Consider the following 16,332-nt stretch of genomic DNA (forward strand, 5'->3'; position numbering starts at 1 on the left):
GGGGCGGGTTCCTCCTGGAGGCCCCAAGGGGATGCGTCCCTTGCTTCTTCCAGCTTCCAGAAGCTGCAGGCTGCAGGCATCCCTCGGCTCTGTGGTCCACTCCGTCTTCTCTCTGCCACGCTCTTGTACGGTCCGTGCCGTCCGCCTCCCTCTCAGAAGCGTCCAGCCCCCACAGCCCAGGATCATCTCCCTAACAGTGAGGCTTAATTCAGTTCCGTCCACCAGGTAAAGTGACAGAGGCCCAGGGTCCAGGGATTCGGTGTGGACCTCCTGGGGGCCCTTGTTCGGTGGAGCCCACTCATCTTCTGCCGTAATGTGGTGCAGAGCCACAGGGGACCTTCTTGTCTTGCCTCGGAGGACGATGTGAGTGAGAAACCAGTCTGTGCCTTGGCAAGCCGCTGAGATTGGAGGGTCTGCTACCCCGGCGGAGGACTCACTGATGTGCCCTCGCTTCGCGGAAATCCAGAATGCTCGAGGCCGGAGCCGCGTGTCTGGGGGCCGTTGGCAACAGGCGAGCACGCACGGTGCGCACGGATATGAGGGGCTTACGGAAGTGATGGGTAAACCTTACGGCTGCAAAGGAGGGTCAGGGTCACGTTTATCTTTCTCCAAGGACAGTAGGGCTCGGCTGTGCTCTGGACTCCATTTGACATGAGCTCAGCACGAAGTAGGTCGCTTTGCACCGATATCTGGTATCTCTACCCCCCACCCTTCCTCACTGCAGGCCTGCCCCACTCTGCCGTATTCACAGTTGTGAGATTTCTTCTTTACCTTCTGTGAGAAAGGACGATTTCCTTCCTCGAATAATTACACCTCCATCCGATATCTAATTCCCTTGATTGCTGTATTGAGAACACTTTTCTTCCTTGCCTCAAAGGAATCCTCGTGCCTTTGCTTGCTGACGAACCACCTGGCAAGCCACAACTTCTGAGAACTGCTGCCCAGGGTCCTCCCCCACGCCCCGTAATTATTTCCCCGATACTACACGATCCCTAATAACCTCTCAATCGACTGCTCTCCCCAGGGGCTGGTTGCTGCTAAGGTTAAGCTCAAGGCTGATGGGAAATTCAATCTGATTCACACATTCCCGGCCCTGCTGAGGACATCAATAGTTAAGAAGGTGTCACTGTTTAGGTACTTAAGTTAAACAGCGGCAAAGTCTTTGGACATCGGATCCAAGGGGCAAAATGGTGAACACAAACGCTTGAAAATGTTGGTCAGGAAGAGTGATCCACGCTCATGAGTCTGGGAGGCAGGCTTAGGAGTTTTCAACCTTAAAATGAGACTCAGCAGAACCCATCCCTGAATGGCTTTGCCAAGACGTTTTCTCCCTTGTTAATCTTCCCCTTCGGATAACAGCTCAGCCCCGACCACCCACAGGAGCCCCGCAACCCACGCACCTGCCTTCTTCCTGTGCCGAAGGAACCTGCGGTTTCTGGGTTAATGCTCGCCCTCCCCACAGGGCCGTCCGCTTCCCCAGACCAGTTGTGAGAATCCTGTCTTGCTCAACAGGGGCTGGTCTGGGAATGAGGATACTAAACCCTTCTAGCCAGAAGAAGGTCAGCTGGGACTACTCGGAGGCATCAGGAAATGCTCCTGTATTTAAAAAAAGAAAGATGCACAACAACCAGGAGTTCATCCCCTCACCTGCTGTGTCCATCGGCAATGCCTGGAAACCTGGCTGCCATCTTGAAACCCTGGAGCGAGCTTTCTAAGGCAACATCCACACCCTGAACGGGAAGGTGGAAAGAACCTGGTTCCTCACGGGCACTGCTGATCATCTGAGTCGAGAATTCTATAAACTTCCCAAGCTCCGTGCATCTGATGTAGGAATAGATGCAGGAATCCGTTTTTCTCTTGTTGAAGCTGCTTGGAGGTGGGTAGTCCTGCAGGAACCCCAAATATGGGTCCCTGGGCTGGACGTGATGCCCTCCTCTGAACTTTCTTGGTTTGCTGTGACCCAGTTTGGACACGCTGGAAGGTGACCTTTACGTGCCCGGTTTGTTTTGCTCAGCTGAATACCCCTGGGAAGCAGGTGACGTAGGATCCACTTCTGCACTTCTCCAATCCCAAGGAACAACTCTGGGTGTAGAGAGCACAGAGCGTACTTCATTTTAAGGAAGATCTGACCACTTGAGTACGATGACTGCACCCTTCAGGGCCACAGAACTTAGTGGCATTAACAGCCATTGGTTATGTTCCCGGGTTTTGTGGGTCAGGAATTCGGACAGATCATCTCTGCTCCGTGATGTCCAGAGCCTCAGCTGGAAGATTCAAAGCCAGGGGCTACAGTCCCCTGAAGGATCATTCACTTAGGGGCCTGAGGGCTAATGGCGGCTGTTGGCTGTGAGCGTCCGACCACTCACGTGGTCTCTCTGTGAAGTATCTCCCTCCGTGTGGTCTCTCCGTGTGGGTCCATCCCTGTGGGGCCATCCCCGTGGGACCAGTCTGAGCTCCCTGCAGCAGGGAGCAGCTGTCTTCCTCCTGAGTTAGCATCGCCCACAGACCGAGCCGGGCAGGAACTGTGTTCGTTTCAAGACCCACATTTGCATTCACATAACATCTCTTCCACTACTCGTTATTGGTGGAACAATCATTGGGTCCCATCGAGATCCAGGAGGAGGGAACTTGGTCCACCTCTCAGAGAAAGGAGCATCTGCCCCCTTGTAAGAACAGGTGGGATACGGAGGCTGGGTGGTTGTTCAGGAAGGTACAGCTTTGCTTCACGGACTTAGCCAGGCACCCCCTGGTGAACAGATTCAGCTCCGCGTCCATCCCTGTGCACCCAGGGCCTTGTCGGGGTCTAGCACAGGCCCTGATCCGGTCTTTTCAGGGGGCTTTACAGTTTGTCAAATGTTTCCCTCCCCAGAGACAGTCCAAGTGCTCAGCGACAGAGCTGGGTAAACACAGGCTAGCTCTCCCATACGGTGTCCTGTCAGGCAGCTGCTAAACGGAATGAACTTTGTGTTCGAAAATGAAGGATCACCAACCTGTAGATTAAATGACTAAAAAAAATGATGTATAAAAAGGTAGTGGCTAGACTTAAGGAGAAGATGGAATTATAATGGTGCGGGGACCACATGGAAGGCTTCTGGGTTGGATGGTTCAGGTGGTGCTTACAAGGGTGTTCGTCTTGTAATAACTTATTGATGATAAATATAGTACTTTGTATATGTTCTAGTCTGATGATAAATAATACATTAATTGTTTTTTTCAACTTTCTGCATTTGTGTTATATTTAATTATAAAAACTGGAGCACCTGGGTGGCTCAGATGGTTAAGCATCTGCCTTTTGGCTCAGGTCGTGATCCCAGGGTCCTGGGATCGAGCACTGCACTGGGCTCCCTGCTCCGAGGGAAGCCTGCTTCTCCCTCCCCCTCTGGCTCTCCCCACCGCTTGTGCTCTCTCTCAAATAAATAAATAAAATATTTTTTAAAAATGTTTAAACTAAAAAAAGGCCAAAACACTTTGGCAGACCCTTGAACAATTGAACAGAATTACCCTATGACCCAGCAATTCCACTCCTAGGAATACACCCAAGAGATGGGAAACAGGCGTTCAAACGAAAACTTGTACACAGATATTCATGACAGCTCTATTCAGGACAGCCAGAAGGAGGCAACAGCCCAAATGTCCATCAGCAGATGAATGGATAAATAAAATGTGGTACATCCACGTACGGGAATAGTATTCAGCCATAACAAGGGATGGAATACTGAGACGTATGGCAGCGTGGATGAACTTGAAAGCATGATGCTGAGGGAAGGAAACCAGATGCCGCAAATGGCCACGCTGTTTGCTTCCACGGATAAGACCTGTCCAGAGCGGATGGATCCACAGGGACAAGAAGCAGACTGCTGGGGGCTGGGGCCTGGGGGAGGGGGCAATGGGAGGGACTGCAATGGGCTCAGGGCTTCTTTCTTGGAGGATGAGATTGATCTGGAACTAGATGGAGGGGATGGTTTCCCTCGTGGACCCTCTCGTGGTAGGCAGCAGCAACGATGCATTGGGGGGACAGTCACGGGCTCCCACTAACTACACCACGAAGCTGGACGGATCCGTCTCCCAGACCCACAGCTCTGTGGTTTGGGGAAGCAAACAGGTGCCTTCTCCATGGGCCCCCGGAGTACCGGCCAACGAGAGCCACGGCCTCCTGATCCCTCTGTCCTCGCAGATGACAACCGTGTGCTCGGGGTCCCTGGCTGGCAGCAGTCCCCTAGGAAGGCAGGGCGGCAACAGAATTCATGATATTCGTCAGGATCTAGGTCTTTCATCTCCTGGGATCCTTTCCTTAAAAGGATGTCTACACAGTCCACGTGATGGGTGGGGACCCAGTGCTCGATCTCGGGACGTCCAGATTTTAACTGAGGTCCTCCGGGACTGACCTCCAGTGAAAGGTCACCTGACAGCAGAAGAAATGCGTCTGTTGGCTGCGACATCGGGAACATATGGTCAGCTAGGGAGGGGTGTGTGTGCGTGTGTCTACACATGGATGGGCATCTCTGAGTCCACACGGACCCATGTGTGTCGATATGTGCATGTGTGTGCATGTCTCTGTCCAAATATGCATGCTTGTTCCGTGTAGAGGCCATGAATGTGAGTCGTTCTGCGTGTCTGTCTCTGTGTGTGCTTATCTGTGTGTATGTGTATTTGTTCGTGTGCATGTGAGTTCATGTGTGTGTGTGTATGTGTGTGTATAGGGGCCGTGACTGTGAGGTTTGTATTGTTATATGTGCATGTGTGTGCACTGATCAACTGAGTTGCCCCCGTGGGGACAAAAGCTCAGGAAATTATCATTTGCTGGGATATCTAAAATCATCCAAGTTCCTCTCTCCATTGTAGGTAGTTAAACGATCTCCCAGAGACTCGATGAGTCCTTCATTGTCCTTGACCAAAAGGGGGAAAAAAACCCATCCCTCCAAAATATTAACAATGTCTTTTGTCACCTCAAACCAAATGGCTTTATAATAGAAAAATAAAATTACTTTATCGTATGCAGACCTCCTGTTATTCACTTTCATCGCTCAAAAATTTTTATATGCTCCTAACATATGGAAAGCGGACATCAATGGCCCATAATCCTTTAAAATGAGAAATCGTATATTTTCTCTCCTACGATAAAAAGGCTCGGCTCTGTGAGGACAGTGGAGCGTGCGGGCAGCTTTCTATGTCTGTCGTGCTGAAGGTCACTCGCTGCGGGTGAAGAAACATGCTGTCCCGGGAAAGGGAGCTAAGCCTGGAGGCGGGAGCCCCCACGGCAGGTGGCAGGTGCAGAAAGACGTCCTCCGCAGCCTTGGTCTCTCACACCCCTGCTACCTGGACCGGCCCTGGGGGGCCATCTCCCTTCTCCCTGCTTTGTTATGAGAAGTTTGACTACTTTTTATTTTTTATTTATTTTTATTTTTTTAAAGATTTTATTTATTTATTCATGAGAGACAGAGAGACAGAGAGAGAGAGGCAGAGGGAGAAGCAGTCTCCCAAGGAGCAGGGAGCCCGATGTGGGACTCGATCCCAGGACCCCGAGATCACGACCTGAGCCAAAGGCAGACGCTTAACCATCTGAGCCACCCAGGTGCCCTGACTACTTTTTAAAACAATGGAATGACATAGGGCGTTTGTTCCCAGGGCTGCCCTAACACAGGGCCACCTCGGAATGGCAGTTCTGGGGGCGAATGTCCAAAATGGTTGGTGTCCATCTCAGGCTGTAGACACATCACACCCCTCCCAAGCCACGTGGCATCTTCCTGTGTCTGAATCTCTCTCTTATCAGAACATCAGTCGTTGGATGAGAGACTCCCCCCACCCCAATCCAGTGTGACCTCATCCTCATGAGATGACAGCTGTCGAGATCCTGTTTGCAAACAAGGTCATGATCTGAGGGTCCAGGGGCACATGCATTCAGGGGGCACGATGCTCGACTCAGGACACACAATGAGAATTCTGCAGACGGCACACGAGGCCAAAATCATGCGCGGTCACAACGACCCTTAAAAGCCCCTTGGGAAGTAGGCAGAGAAGTTGTATGCGGCTCTCTGTTTACGGGGGAAGACCTCTATTTCTGAGACCCCCAGTGGACTCCCCTTAATAATGGTCAGGGCCCAGAGCTGCGTCACATGCCCGCTTCCCCTCACCCCCGACAAATTTTTGGCAAAAGGACTGACATTCTGTGCTTGGCCTGGACCAGTCGTGGTTCATCCCCGGAGACGGAGCCACCGCATGGCTCTGTACAGTCAGCATAGAAAAGCAGGGATGACCACTGAGAGGGGACCAGACGCCGCCACAGAGGGGACACGCGCTTCACCAGATGCTGCCCGACTGCTCTCCAGACCCCACGAGTGGGTCTGTGCTGCTGGGGAAATGGCTTGCAAAAGTGGCCTCCATTCTCTGCCATCCTGTGTCTTTGCCTCTTGCAAGTGAGTTTGCCGCCCCTGTGCAAAGGGGGAGTCCACAGCCCTCACGCGTGGGACATACGTACGACGAGCGAAGAGGCGCGGACACCTGCTCCAACATGGAGGGTGCTGAGCGAGAGGAGCCCCCACACGCGGCAGCCTGCGGCAGGATTCCGCTTGGGTGGCGCGTCCAGAGTGAGTAAATCCGGGGACAGAAAGGACATTAGCGGGTGCACGGGGGGTTGCAAGGTGAAGGGGTGAGGCTGAGGGGGACGTGTTTCTCTGGGGAGCCATGAGGACGTGATGTCAGTGTAACCGTGGATATACCAGAAGCCACGGAAATGTACACTTCAATGCGCGAATTGGACGGCATCTGAACGATACCTTAGTGGGGCCGTTAAAAGAGAGTCCATGCGTTCGATTCAGGGCTAATTTTGTAACTTGCCGTGGCCCAGAGGATGGAGCAGAGGTGAGGCCCTGTCAGGTCCAAGGCCTCCAGGAGCCTCACACAAGGCGGCGCTTCCCGCTCAAGCCGCGCCCCGTGTGGTGGGAGACGGGCACGGTCCAGCGACCCCCTTGCCCAGCCGACAGCAGACATGTGGGTGAGGCCGTCCCAGGTCCGCAGCCCTCAGCCCCCTCCCCAGCTGACCACAGACCCACCAGCCAGGATCAGCCAACCCCCCAGCCGATGCACAAACTCAGGATCCATAGCAAGCAGTCGCTCAGTCGCATCTTCTTGGGGCAGCGTATTGCTCAGCTTCGACATACCGCCAGCATTATAATTTTCCTGTAATGAGCTTTACTGAGATATAAGGCCCCTGCACTGCAACTCCCCTTTCTTAAAGTGTGGAGCTCAGTGGCGTTTGCTACGCACACAGAGTTGTGCGTCCATCAGCACGACTGATGTTAGGACATCTCGTCACCCAAGACAGAGACTGGGCACCCACTAGCAGTGACCCGACCCCTCACCGCGTCTCCCCCTCCCCACCCTCTGGCACCCACCGGTCTGCCACTCCTGGACGTTTCACATCAGTGGAATCACTCAGTTCGTGGCCTTTTGCCACTTTGAGTTGGCATAATGTTTTCAACGTCCTTCCACCGTGTGAGCATGGCATCATGGCTCTTTATCAAAAGTACTCCTCATTGGCCTCCATATTAACGATCTCTGTTTCTCCAGTAAAATGTAAGACCTGCGACCTTGGGGAGTTTGCTTCTCTCATTAACCGCACCCCCTCCACTGCCTATAGGACTGAGCTTTGCAGGCAGGCACTTCTTTAACAATGAGGGGACTAACGGGGAGATTCAGAGACACGGCGAGTGGATATTTAACGAACCCGAACAGGCTCTGAGTTACAAGCTTGTCTGCAGCAGGGCATGTCTCGGGAGGCCTCGGTCACACGGTGGCCCCCGCCACGCGTCCCACCAAACCAAGGTGTTAGCTGCTTCGTCCTCGAGTCGCAGACATTTCGGTTCCAGTCCTTTGCAAAGCCACACTCTTTCCATGGTTGAGTAACAACCACAAAACCTTTCTTCCTTTGCTTCCGGCAACATCCACAGATTGGCAGTGGAGGACGAGGGAAATCTCCTTCCCTGGTAGGAAGACTAGTGTTGCCTCGGGTGCAGAATGTTCCCCAGCTGCCCTCGCCTCCGGTCCACGCAGGAGGGCGCTCACCGAGCGACGGGCGCTGGGCTCCTCCTGGTCCTACCTGCGCGTTTACCGTAATACCAGGGCCCCGGGTGGGAATGAGTTACAAGGTTATTTAGACCTGCTTCGCCATAAACCTTGACAAAGTCTTTCGTTTAAAGAAAAAAAATGTCCTTCATTTTGGAAACTCACCATCAGCGGTGGTGGGGCCAAGCCTGCGAACAGTTTCTGCTGTTACCTCGTCTGTTCTCCCCCCGTGTGATTGGACAAGTCTTTATTGGTGTTGTTTTATCAAGCTGGGGAAGACAGAGAGATCCAGCTGCAAATCACCTGGATAAAACCCTTGTTGCAGGATGTAATCACATCTGAACCTACATCAGGGCCCCGGGGTTGGTGTTGGCTGGCGGAACGTTCTGGACTCTTCCCAGCTCTAAGTAGATCTGTGAAGGTCAGAGCCGGTCTGCTGAGAGTGTGCGTCTGTTGAAGGGCAGACGTGGGGAGAGGGATAATTTTCAGAGCTCTGGAGAACCATCCGGCATCCCAGCGCTGTGACTCGCCCAACGTGTGCACCTAACTCAGGCCTATAAAAAAGCCTGTTAGGAACCAGGGCAAAGGAGAAGGACAGGGGCGCGGTATTTGGGTGAAGAGAGTCGCAATCAGGACCGACCCCCCTGGGGAGGCGGGGAGGGGGACTAGGAGATGGGCCGGCACCCCAGGTGTGTGACTTCTTTTGACGCTAACAGTCGCTCGGCAAGGGGCCTCGGGGGCGTGTGGCCCTGCTGAGGATGCGGAGTGCAGGCAGGCCAAGAGCTGGGCTCCTCCCTCCGACCACGCTGGGGGCTACCTCTGCTTACTGGTGAGAAGTGGCACCCGAGTGAGTCCGTACATAGCACCTGGGTCACAGTGGACTTCGTTCCACAGATTTAAATCAATGGGACCCTAAAAGCCTGGGTCCCATTTAGGGAAGGTAGTCATTCCTTATCACTGCTGTAACAGATCACCACAAATCTAAGTGGCTTAAAACAACACGCATTCATTGTTTTACAGTTCTGCAGGCCTGAGGTCTGCAGTGAGACTCCCGGGGCTGAAAATCAAGGGGTCAGCCTGGCCGTGTTCTTTCGGGAGGCCCTGGGTAGGGTCCTCTTCTTGTCTTTTCCAGCCGCCCCAGGATGCGGGCAGTCCTTGGCCCACAGGATCATCTGCGGGTCCTGGATCACGTCTGCAAAGTTCCCTTTTGTCACGGACGTAATACATTTGCAAGTTCCCGAGTCTGGGACAAGGATGTTGTTGATCTGCTCATCCCGGGGGAATTCTCCCAACGTGGGCCCCATTTTCCCATTTTAGGAGGCAGAGCCCAAGTCCCCAGGCTCCCCACCGCCTGTCTCGTTGCAAGGAAACTGCTTCTCAGGGAGGAACGGCAGCCTCACAGAAGGGCGGGGAGAACTGAGACTCAAGCAGATGATGGAGGAGGCGAGCTATTCGCGTTGCTACAGTTGTAGGATTGCGAAAGTAGGCAGCCAGACCTGAGGGACCAGAGCCGGGCATTTGCCACTCATGACCCAGGAAACAGAGTGCCCATTCCCCTGCAGCAGGTCCCCTGCCCAGGAAACACAGGGCCAAGGGGAGCAAGCAGGGAATGAGCAGAGGTAGCACGCATGGGGAGGGAGCATGCAAGGTCCCTCCATGGGCACCTTGACCTTCTCCTTGCTGATATGATTAGCTACTGAGACCACCCAGGGTTGGGATGATGACCCTTGCAGCCAAGACACACAGAGATGCTCCAGGACCAGGGCAGTGCCCCCGCCCCCAACACAGGCCTGGGCTCCACCTGATCCAGGGAGATCCACCTGGATGTGACTTGAGCCCCAAGGCGAGCAACGGGAAGAAAGTCAGCCTCTCCACTGACGTGTTTGTCGGCCCCGGTGGCTGGAGTGGGGGTGAGCTGTTGGCGGTGGGAGAGGCCCCTCTCGGTGATGTAGGGCAAGTTCCTGGGGCAGACGTGGAACCACCGAGGGGAGCGGATGTTTGCACCTGCACCGGGGGCCTTCTCCGGGGCTCGGCGGACAGTTTGTCCAGCTGGCTGGCTCTGCTGCGTGATGCTGGGCGCGGTTCCCAGAAACTTGGCTTCCATGCCGGTTCTCCAGCCCTGCAAGGATTCTGTGAGCTCCCCACAGCCTTGAAAGAAACGTTTCTGAGCTCAGTAGTTAAGAGTCAGCTTCTGGTAATGACGACTAAGAAACTTGATCTCCACGAAAGGTATTCTTAAAGTACGACACTTCTCCTGTCTGTTATCGTGTGGCACCCTAGAGGCTGAGCTATCTGGGGCCCTGGGATGTACACATGTGCGTGCATGCATGCGTATGTGTGCATGTGTATGTGGTGTAAATTTGGAACGGAATACCCTGAGAAGTTAGCCAAACTGTATCCCATTTTGATCCCCGCAAACACAGTATAAAATGTGTCTCAACGTCCTGCTGATTCAGTAAATGAAAGTATCTTCCCAGATACACTCGTCTCCCTGGGGCAGGTGGACTCTTCTCCAAAATGGGCTATTTCCTCTGCTAACTCTTCTAAACCGATGAGTGCGAGACGCAAATGGGAGTCAGAGAGGAGAACTTACTAACATTTTCTGCCTCTGAACCAGGAAAATCCAGCCTTCGACTGCTATCAATTTACTTTGTTTGGAGAAGCTATTATTTGCTCTGTTGACGGCTGAACCTAACTGCAAGCGAAGTCCGCGTTGCCCATGTGAGTGCATGCAGAACTTCCTCTTGACCGACCTGGCAACACCCCAGAGCTGTCCACGTCAAAACCCCAGATATTTATATAATATCCAGAATCTCGTATCTTTCCCAAGCACCTGGGCTGGCTTAGGGCTGGGGGCGAGAGGGGGGAAGTGGAAAGAGAGATTTGCTGCTTTCTTAAAGACAAGATGTCAAACCCACAAAAATAGGAACTGGGGCCGGAAGAAGTGACAAAGCCTACGCTCCGTTGTGTTCAGCAACCGCCGGACCCTTTCTCCGGCTGCACGGCCCTTTGCTAGAGCCTGTGAGCGGCGAGCCGGCACCGGATGGGGGAGACGCACACGTCTGAAATCGTTTCTGCCCTCTCCATTGCTGGTGGGCAGAGGAAGGGAACGCCGCGGGGTCATTCATGAGCCCCCCGGGGTCGCAGGGGAGCACTGTCCCCACCTCAGAAAGGCACTGATTCTCCGAGTGCTGAGTTGTTCTGTCAAGCCATGCCCTTTTCATCTCTTCTCTGCTCCATGCTCCCTCCTTCCAGTGACAAAACCATATAACGTGGGGGGACAGTGAGCCTGCTTTCGGTCTCTGCATTTTCATTGGCTCTGGAGGGAGGCGTGTGACCCTGGCAACCAGAGCATGTAATGCCCGGAGACACAGAGGTGGCTTGATAAGTAGACATGTCGTGCAATGGTCTAAAGATACCCGATTCTGAGTATTTTGTGTGAATGGTTAGCAAAAAGAACAGTTCTTTTCACTGGAGGCACTGAGAGGTTACAAAGCAAGTCTGATGCTCCTGATGGCCATCTTTCTGCCTGCCTGGCCCCGGGGTTAATCCAAGAGAGTGACAACAATCCTAGGAGGACCTCATAGGAGCACCTGGATCCAGCTCTGCCTGAAGCTTCCTGGACTTTTAATGCCAGCCAGCCATCCCCATCCCTTTTTTCCTTAAACAATTTTGAGTTGGATTTCTTACTGCTTGGAACCCAGAGTCCTGTCTCCTCCTTAAATCATGTAACATTTCTCATTCTTTCTTTCCCCTCCTTTGTCTCCCCTTCTGGTTTGTTTTGCCCTCACGTCTTCACATTCTGTTGTTCCTATCTGTCTCCCCTGACAGCTGCTTTTCCAGCCATTTGTGAGGAGCCTCCCAATGTGGCCTTCAGGGTCATCGTGAACGAATCGGGCATTGGTGCCATATCACAGCGTCAACACGAAGGCGTTCCTGGAGCTGACCCCGCACACAGCCGTTCCCGGTCCAAAGTTAGGCTTCACTTTCCCAGCTCAGACATCTCTTTCAAAAGCTGATTTTCCACATACGGGGGTATGGACTGATGGGGCTCTGTAAAGTTTGGGGAATTTTTAACTTTGCAAATTCCCCAAGTTTAACCTTTGTCCTCGAGTTTGCGCTTCCAAGGGACCGGGCTTGGTTTACACTCTCCATTTCTAGGATTCTTACAAAACTGAATAATCAGTATATTATCTCGAAGCCTCAACAGATTCTATCATTATTCTTGACATCTGTACAATAAATGTCCTGTGGCAACGAAAATGCTCAGTTGGTCATCTCTCCTCCTTTCCACAGAAGAAAACCCCCAAACAAAGCCCACAGAAACTGGCCATGTTCCAGGCACCTGCTGGACAATACCCAGCTCCTCTTCCTATTCCCAGAAGAAGAGCAAAGAGAGGAGTTTTGACCCTCCGTTTTGGGGCCGTGTCTATGAACATGGCAATGAACTTGTTCCTAAGCAAGGTACAATTTTACTTTGAACTAGAAGAGCTGGGGGGGGGTGCGGAATGTGCTCTTTATGTGGACATCAATTATGGAGGGAGCCGTTTCAGAATCATTAGAATACATTAAAATTTTTATAAAATAAGAATCTGGACATCGTGGATGACAAGAACCTGAGTACGGGCCACCGAGCCTGAAAGGGGTTTCCATGGTAACCCCACTTTGCTACCGCTAACTGCCGACAACCACGAGTTGGAGACTAGCTCTTGAGAATTAGACCCACCACCCTGACCGACATCCTGCTTTTGTGCTGTCCTCCTGAATCTGCGGGGCCCGACTCAGAGTTTTTTTTTCAAGCACGCCTTCAGCAAGCAGCATCCGTAACTCCCAGAACTGGGTGTGTTTGGCTCACTTTTCTATTAAAGTGGCTGGAAAAGGCAGCTTGAGAGGGTCCACAAACCATCTTCTGGCCCCGCTCATCATCAGGATCAGAGAGATGAAACGTGGCCGCCCAAAGGCCCATGTCGGTTGGTTGCTGTGGCCTCATCCGCCACGTGTGTGGTGTCCCAACAAAGGAATAGTAATGGAAGCCCACGTGTTGTGTGCAAAGGCGTAAAAGTTACTAATCAGGCTAACTATGCAACGAAACGTCTTCCTCCCTCGCCCTGACACTCTGCCCTCATGACAACCCAGATGGCCAGGCTTGACTTGCAAGTCCTTTGGCTCTTTGGAGTTGCATGCAGAAGATGCTAGAACAGGGAAAACAGCCTCTGACACCCGGCCCATGGTCCTCCAAATTCTTCTCCCTTCCCGTGTCTTTCTCCCATGCTTACACGCATGGGGACACCTGTCCTGCAGAAGCAAGCCCTGAAAACTGTGGCCCCCGGGCATCTCTGGGCCAGGGCTGGGCACACTGGCTTCAGGTCCTCCCTTAGGAGGTTGGCCTCACGGTGGTGTGCAGGTGGTTCTGGGATCCAGGTACCAGGAGCATGGTCAGGAAGGAGGCCCCAAACTCCCAGTGGGCATAAACCGTGGGCCTCTCTATTAATTTCCAGCCCAAGATCAAAGTGTCAGCTGGTGTTTCTCCTGAGGCCCCTCTCCTTGGCTTGCAGGAGGCCGCCTTCTCCCTGTGTCTTCATCTGGCTGTCCCTCTGTGGGTGTGTACCCTTAGTGTCCCTGCGTGTCCACAGTTCCTCTTCTTCTAAGGCCACCAGGGAGATTGGATTAGGGCCCACCTTAAGAGCCTCATCGTAATTTAATCACCTTTGTAAAGGCCCTGCGACTAATACAGGCACATTCTGAGTGATGGAGTGAGAGCTTCAGCATGAGTTTTGGGGGACACAGGTCAGCCCCTGACAGCCTCCTTCCCCAGGAGGGACACAGGTCTATAGCTGTATGAGGACCAAGGCCGTCGGAAGGGGAGGCCCACCGTGCCCGGGTGTAAGGGCCCCACTGCCCTTGCCCACCATTCATGCTGCTGGTCTGCTCTCCCCGCCTTTGTGACCACTTTTCACAGATGGATCATCGAAATGGTATTCTAGATCCTACTTCCCGTGGAACCTGACAGTATCTGCCCATCACACTAGTTCAGGGACGAGCCTTGGTCTGTAGAAACCACAGAGCTTTCTTCCAAAGACCCCAGGTGGGAGCATGGCTATAATTCAACGGCATTTTGCCAATAGTAACGTCCGTCCGACGGGACATGGTCAGCTCATAGCAAAATCACTGAATCTATTGTTCGAGTAACCGTTCTCAGAACTAAAGGGAAACAAACGTGAGCCGGTGATATTGATGGGAAAAACAGATTTCCAGTGGTTTCCCAAAGAGTGTTTCTTCTTCTTCACAAGGGAGATGCAGAACACCATCATTTCTGATGGAAGAGCTCTTCTTGATTAATCAAAAGATTCAGAGTTCACAGTTTTGGGCCAAGCGTGTGCTGAACCGAGGTTGATTTCTCTCCTCTTGGGAGACAGCCAAGTTTGATCATTGGCTAAAATGGAAACATTAGCAAACAGTCAAATTTCCTTGTGTAGGCTCCCAGCAAAGTGGACACTGGGATGCAGACACGTGCTTGATTTGTCAGTCTGGCCAGCCAGGTACCCTTGTCTAACACATCCCTCGGCATCCCATCCCCTCCAATCTTTCCTCCCAAGAACAAAGACAAAAGGATAGAATCTGCTGAACATGGATCCTCAGAGACAATCCCCAGCCTGCATGTCCGAGGCCGACCTTGGAGGCTCCGATCCACTCTCAACACAGTAATAAAGAACAAGTGAGTGTTTCCTCGTTGTAGCAATTTGGAGACCTGCTGATATTATCACCCTTTGTTGAGTACTTTGGAGCAAGCACCGAGCTCTCTTGCCCACTTTAAAAATGAGAACATCTGGGGCACCTGGGGGGCTCAGTCATTGAGCGTCTGCCTTTGGCTCAGGTCATGATCCCAGAGTCCCAGGATTGAGCCCCACATCAGGCTCCCTGCTCCGCGGGAAGCCTGCTTCTCCTTCTTCCACTCCCCCGCTTGTGTTCCCTCTCTCAATGTCTCTCTCTCTCTGTCAAATAAATAAATAAAATCTTAAAAAAAATGAGAACATCTTCCCAGGGACGCTGCTGATACATCAGCAACTGAAAATTAATCCATGATCCATGCACAGGTCCAAACATGCAGAAGAGCTATTAACAAAAAGCACTGTTCTTTTGCACCCACCCCAGCCTTTGTCCGGTCTTCCTCCCTGAGGTGGTGACTTCTAACCATTTCTAATGTGAGCCATTGGTGATGATCCCCATAATCCTCCATTGTACCCCTGCGATTTCTTGTTTACCAACTTCAGACACTCCCTAGAAGCTCCCGGCTATTGGAGATGTTCCTTTGCCTCATTGCATGCCATCTTTCCCACCTTCTCCCTTAGGCAGTTGACGGCCATGTAATTATTTTTCAATCTTTAGTTGGTTCTATTTGTAACATTAAATAATATACAGCCATCTCTACTTCTTGATACAACCACATCAAATTTTATATTGTCGTGTCCTAGGACCAGACGGAAATGGAGGTGTTTTCCATCTCTCTTTGCCTTCTTCCGTCAGCCCACTTTTGGTTTGATAACACAAAGTTCAGAAACATTTACTTTTCGGCAATCCTCATTACATAATATCTGCTTTAGCTGTAAGTTGATTTGAGACGTTGAAAAAGAGTGCACAATTGTGCAAATTAAGATTTTCATTTTGCCATCATAGGGAGTCCTAGGATATAATTTTCCATTCTTCCCCTTCAATAAAATGGCTCATAGGTCCTCAACAAAATGACAGTTGTTTCATCACAACACAGACACACACAAAAACCCCTAGATTCTCTCCATTCCTCTTCCATCAGGAACCAGAAAATCCTTATTGCCGAACCCAGAGCCTTATTTTTCTTGTACAGTTTATTGGTTTCTAGATTCCTCTAACTGCCTTCCCTTTTTATTGAAGAGAAGAAATACATGTCTTCATAATGTTGCTAAGGTCTTCTGTTTTTTCTCTCATTTCCATCTCTGGAAATGGAACCCTCCATGCTTTTTCTTGAAGACCTTCTCCAGCGAGACATTGATTCAAGGCCTAGTTTGACTTGATACCTCCTAAAGCCAATAGCAGAGGTGGTGCTGTGTTCCTTCCAGTGCACGCCCGGGTCAGCTCAGCAGCTTCCTAGGGCCCAAGGCCTCCTTAGGGTTCCCATCACTGCCCCCACGGGTCACTTATTCAGAAATGGGCGGGGCTTGGGGGGGCTCTCCATTTTTGGAAATGGCTTCATTTTTCACTCGTCCGTGCATGGCAGTTTGCCTAGACATGAATGTC

This window comes from Mirounga angustirostris, unplaced genomic scaffold (assembly GCF_029215605.1).
Source record: "Mirounga angustirostris isolate CCGP_5_RB_7025 unplaced genomic scaffold, mMirAng1.0.hap1 SCAF_14, whole genome shotgun sequence".
Lineage (NCBI taxonomy): Eukaryota > Metazoa > Chordata > Mammalia > Carnivora > Phocidae > Mirounga > Mirounga angustirostris.